Here is a 6,150-nt window from a genome sequence, read left to right as displayed (position 1 = left end):
AGACTAATAGAATTTTGCCAAGAAAATGCACTGGTCACAGCAAACACCCTCTTCCAACAACACAAGAGAAGACTCTACACATGGACATCACCAGATGGTCAACACCGAAATCAGATTGATTATATTCTTTGCAGCCAACGATGGAGAAGCTCTATACAGTCAGCAAAAACAAGACCAGGAGCTGACTGGCTCAGATCATGAACTCCTTATTGCCAAATTCAGACTTAAATTGAAGAAAGTAGGGAAAACCACTAGACCATTCAGGTATGACCTAAATCAAATTACCTTAACAAAGACTAGAAAGGGAGATGAGAAGAGGAAGTGAATGTCAATTTCTCATTCACATATAGAAGAAAATATGAAGATGTCATTTCATTTCTTATTTTGATGATTAGAAAAAATATGAGTTAACTGTTTTTGAAAAAGTTAAAGGAGAACTATTAGTGATCCTCAAAAGCAGAAAATAATAAAAGGAAATTATAAAAGAAAAAAGACCATAAATACTTACATTTCTCTATGACTCACTTCCCCCATCTATGAATGGGACTAATAAAACCTATCTGAGGAGTTGTTAAAATTCAAATCATTGGGATTTCCCTGGTGGTCCAGTGGCTAAGACTCTAAGGTCCCAATGCAAGGGCCCTGGGTTCAATCCTTGGTAAGGGAATTAAATCACACATGCTGCAACCACACACCTGGTGCAGCCAAAGAATAAATATTTTCTAAAAATCCAAATGGTTAATGCAAATCAAGTGTTTAGAATGATGTCTGCCATATTATGATTAATATAGCTATAATATTATTTTAAATTTTAAAAAAATTTTATGTAAAAAATTTCTGTAGTAATACAGTGCTATCATTTGAAAAGTCCTCTACAGTGAGCAGATATTAATTTTCAGATTGAAAGCAAAAAAAAAAAAGTTACTTTAAAAACATAGACAAAAAATAAATAAATAAAATAAAAACGTAGACAGTAGTTTAGGGCAAAATTTCCTTTCCTTCTTCTCTTTTACTATACAAAAGTAGTCAACTTTATACAGTATATGTATTAATGGAGTGGCTAAAATTTGGGTTTGAACTTGTAGGAGAATCCTTTCCCACTGAAATTGCAAAACCTCGATTTATTTACCTCTGCAGCACGCTTCTACATTGCCCATGGCGAGATTCCATTTTTCTTCTTCAAATTGCACCCCAGGGATTACAGGTACCAAATATGAGTTCCTAACTTCTAGAATTATAAAATATGCATTAGTAATACTGACACGTTGGCATTTATGTTAAGGTTCCACAAATTTTGCAGTGTCCTAATATCAACATTATTCAAAGAGGAATATAATCTTCAGAAACTCATCTTGTAGGGTAACTATAAATGCTTGGAGAATCTATAAATGCTTGAACTATAAATGCTTGATAGCAATAATAGTGACATAATCAGTGTACTTTCCACACTTTTCTTTTCCAGATTAGGTCCACAGAAATAAAGTAGTGGAACTTTCAGAGAGTATGAATGCAAATACTTGTGCACTTACACCCCACCCTACTCAGTTTAGGGCCCTTGGATGGAGACAAACATGTCATCTGCTTCTGGCTGTGCTGCACACTTGGAGTTTTAGTTTCCAAAGTATATAAAAGGAGAAATGATGGGGCAGGTATGGGGCAGATTCCACAATTCCACTTAGCACACAAAACAGCCCCCTTACAGAGATGGGCAGCTACCCGTTTTCCTGGTAGAGACATCACAGATTTATGGAGAGCAAGAGAATAAGAGGTAGCTAAAGTCCTTTTCTTTTTTTTTGAAAAAGTACTGCTTTTATTTATCGGTAAACATGACAACGAACTCTGAGCATCTGTCTAACTCTTCAGCGAAGGCTGTCACGCCTGCACGCATGTATACACACACTCACACTTAGAGACATGAACCACTTGGGCTCACAAGCACCAAGAAAAAACATGCAACACAGCAAGAAGGCAAAGTGGCTGGGAGTAAGATGTTTGCAGATTCAAACTTTGGGATTGAAGTAGCTGGTAAACAGAAAGGCACCCAGTCGGGGTTTGAAGACCTGGCGGCTGGAACTGTATGGTTAGTCCAGAACAGGGGTACCCTGAAGGTGTGAAGGGGAGAGCCGCTGCTGGCCTGGCTCTGCAGCCTCTAAGGCAGCACAACTTGAAGGTTATGAGCTCCTCTGATGGGGAGGCAGCCCGAGAGTCCCTTTAGTCACACCCAGAGGCATCCGGGGACAGGAATGAGGCTGGTGCCAGGGGCCCAGTGTGCTGGCACCCCTTTCTTCCAGACAGGGCAGTGCACTGGCATCTCTCCATCTCCTGCTGGGGTAGTGGAGGGGGCATTCTTCCCCTTTATGGCCCACTTTCCAGTTTTAGCCTGGCTGTCTGGGACCCCCAGCCCTTGGGTCTGCCCAAGTGGACACCATTCCAATTGCAGATAGCATGGCTATCACACACGAGTCAGAAACTGCATCTGGACACCCCTCAACCAGGTCTTGGATGTGGATCCGTCCCCAAAGGCACACTGTTGAAATTGATTTGGCTACACAAAAGCCGTATCTTCCTATTTGGCGTGGAGGCTGAGGGACTGAGGGGGCTGGAGTTCTGGGAGGCCTACCCTCAGACACTAGAGCCTACTGAGTCCCCTGCCCTCAGGGTTATGGGGACAACAGAAGACTCTACACCTGCTGGCTGATGTTAACCGGTAACTGAAGCAGAAATAAAGTTCCCTGCATTGCTAAAGTCCTTTTCTAACTTTATCATTGGGTTGAGGGGGCACATTCATCAGTGTTTCTGTTCACGGAAATTCTCTCTAGTAGAAATTCCCCTCTAGACCACAGCATATGGTCTTCTCTTTACCTTCTGGTGTTGTCTTTTTTGTGCCTTTTCTTAGGCATTTCATTGGAAAGCTTTGAGAGGGTATATAAAGTTCAACTCATATGAGATCATGGATACTCATGACTTCATTTAAAACCCTTTTTTCATGAGGTTCAAACTTTAAATGATGCAGACCAACTATAAAATTGCTGTTTGGAATTATACCTCCTTTTTGGGTTCTAAGCTTCAGCTTAGCTCTAATATCCAGGAATTGGGGAACTATGCCAGCATTCTTGTATTCTCCATGCCTTTAATGATTTTATTGATTAAAAAAAAAATTGTCTCTCAGTCATCATTTTTCACATTGAATCCCAAGCTTTTCAACCTTGTTCTCTGTCACCAATGCCCTACTGTCTTTGATCACAAACACACTTCTTCCAAAGACCTTCTTACGTGGATGCACTTAGGGGGTTAATCATTGGGTGCTCAAAGAGATAGTCTAAAATATTAGTTCTGAGTTTATTTCATGGCTGCAGGAAGAAAGTGGCTTCTATTAATAAAACCACTTGCTTTATATTAACAAACCACTCACTTCATATTGAAAATGTAACACCATCCAAAAATATAGAAGTGCAGCAGCTGACAAAATATTAATGTCTGAGTAGTCACAGCCTCTCCCACTTCTTCTTCTAAGGAGGGTGACTCTGACTTGCTGGATTGGATCCCAGGCTCTCCTTTGCTCTGCAGCACATGAGAAACAGGCAGTCATGGGGAAGAATCAAAAGGAACCAGAGAGACTTGGTTATTCTCTATAATAAAGGGCTCAAGAAGAAAGGGAAGGAGAGAGAGGAAGACCAAGCACATGGTTGGTGTTAAAAATAGTTGGAGGGAAAAAATTGAGAGGAATCATTCACTTCAGAAGGAGAAGGAAAAATGGCAACCCACTCCAGTACTCTTGCCTAGAAAATCCCATGGACAGAGGAGCCTGGTGGGTTGCTGTCCATAGGGTCACACAGAGTCGGACACGACTGAAGCGACTTAGCATGCTTGCATGCGAAATGGCAACCCAGTCCAGTATTCTTGCCTGGAGAATCCCAGGGCCAAAGGAGCCTGGTGGGCTGCCATCTGGGGCACAGAGCCAGGCATGACTGAAGCAACTCAGCAGCAGCAGCAGCATTCACTTCAGAAGTCACTGACAGGAGTGTGTGTGTGCCTGCGTCTACTTTAGGAGACAGAGAGATAATGAGAATGTTTTCTCTTGGGGCTTTTACTATTTATTAAGGATATTCTCCCACCTTAGCATTTCACCAAAAGAAACTGAAAAACAGTTGGTTTAAAACTCAACATTCAGGAAACTAAGTCATGGCATCTGGTCCCATCACTTCATGGCAAATAAATGGTGCAACAATGGAAACAGTGGCAGATTTTATTTTTCTGGGCTCCAAAATCCCTGCAGATGGTGACTGCAGTGATGAAATGAAAAGACACGTGCTTCTTGGAAGAAAAGCTATGACCAACCTAGACAGCATATTCAAAAGCAGAGACATTAGTTTGTCAGCAAAGGTCCGTCTAGTCAAGGTTATGGTTTTTCCAGTGGTCATGTATGGATGTGAGAGTTGGACTGTGAAGGAGGCTGAGCGCCGAAGAATTGATGCTTTTGAACTGTGGTGTTGGAGAAGACTCTTGCGAGTCCCTTGGACTGCAAGGATATCCAACCAGTCCATCCTAAAGGAAATCAGTCCTGAATATTCATTGGAAGGACTGATGTTGAAGCTGAAGCTCCAGTACTTTGGCCACCTGATGCAAAGACCTGACTCTTTGGAAAAGACCCTGATGTTGGGCAAGATTGAAAGCGGGAAGAGAAGGGGACGACAGAGGATGAGATGGTTGGATGGCATCACCAACTCAATGGATGTGATTTTGAACAAGCTCTTGGAGATGGTGATAGACAGGGAAGCCTGGCATGCTGCAGTCCATGGGGTCGCAAAGACTTGGACATGACAGAGCAACTGAGCTGAACTGAAGGATATTTCTCCACCTTAGAATTTCATCAAAGGAAACTGGAAAAAGTGCTTCCAATTATATTTTTTGTCCTAACCCTGTGATACTTTTTTTCACTCAATAGCACCACAGGGTGATGGGTCCAGGTAGGGCCCCAGATACATGTGGGTTACAAAGACAAGGCCCTTAGTAGATACACTGACTACAGAAAACAATTAAATGTATTTGTAATAACCCTCATTTACATCTCTTATGATTAGACAGCCATCTGCCTGGTGATCTTCACTAATAAATCGACCCTGAATATTCATTGGAAAGACTGATGCTAAAGCTCCAATACTTTGACCACCTGATGTGAAGAGCTGACACTGGAAAAGACCCTCATGTTGGGAAAGATTGAGGACAAGAGGAGAAGGGGCTGACAGAGGATGAGATGGTTAGATTGCATCACTGACTCAGTGGACATGAGTCTGAGCAAAGTCTGGGAGACAGAGAAGGGAAGCCTGGCGTGCTGCAGTCTATGGGGTCACAAAGAGTTGGACACAACTGAGCAGCTAAACAACAACAAAGATGCAGTTACAAATATGTTTAAAAACTTGTTTTTTCAGTTTTCTGATGGTAAAATATTTCCTATTTTTTGGTAAATCTTTTTTTTTTTTTAGACTTCCTTTGTGACCTTTTGAAACTAGACAGCTTTTTGAGAGGTATATTTTAAACTTATATATTTTCAAGGCAAGTTTACAAATTTTAGGTAATAAAATGAATTCTTTATTCCAAATAAACAGCACCATGCCATGTATCATGGGTTTAATTGTATTCCCCCCAAAAGATATGCTGCCATTAACTTCCAAGACCTCAGAATGTGACCTTATTTGGAAAGAGGGTCTTTTCAGAAGTAATCAAGTTAAAATAGGTCATTAGACTGGGCCCTAATCCAGTATGACTGGTGTCCTTATTTTAAAGGCAAATTTGGACACAGAGACAGACACGCACAGAGGGAACTACGTGAACAGGCATGAAGGACAGAGGATTGGAGTTCTGCAGCCGGATACAAAGGTGCATCTGGGGCTACCTGAAGCTGAAGAGGAAAGGAGAATCCCTACCCTACAGCTTTCAGAGGGAGTCAGGCCCTGCTGACACCTCAGTTTCAGATTTGTAGTGTCCAGAACTGTGAGACAACAAATTTCTGTTGTTCTAACTCACCTATTTGTGGTACTTTGTTAAGGCAGACCTAGGAAATAAATACATTATGTATGAAACAGTTTTAGCGTTTAGGCTGATGACAAGGCCTGTCATGAGGACTACGGGCTGGATGCTTCCTAGGACTGT

This window comes from Bison bison, unplaced genomic scaffold (assembly GCF_000754665.1).
Source record: "Bison bison bison isolate TAMUID 2011002044 unplaced genomic scaffold, Bison_UMD1.0 scf7180017864123, whole genome shotgun sequence".
In the NCBI taxonomy this organism is placed as follows: Eukaryota; Metazoa; Chordata; class Mammalia; order Artiodactyla; family Bovidae; genus Bison; species Bison bison.
Note: the sequence above shows the minus strand (reverse complement) of the source record.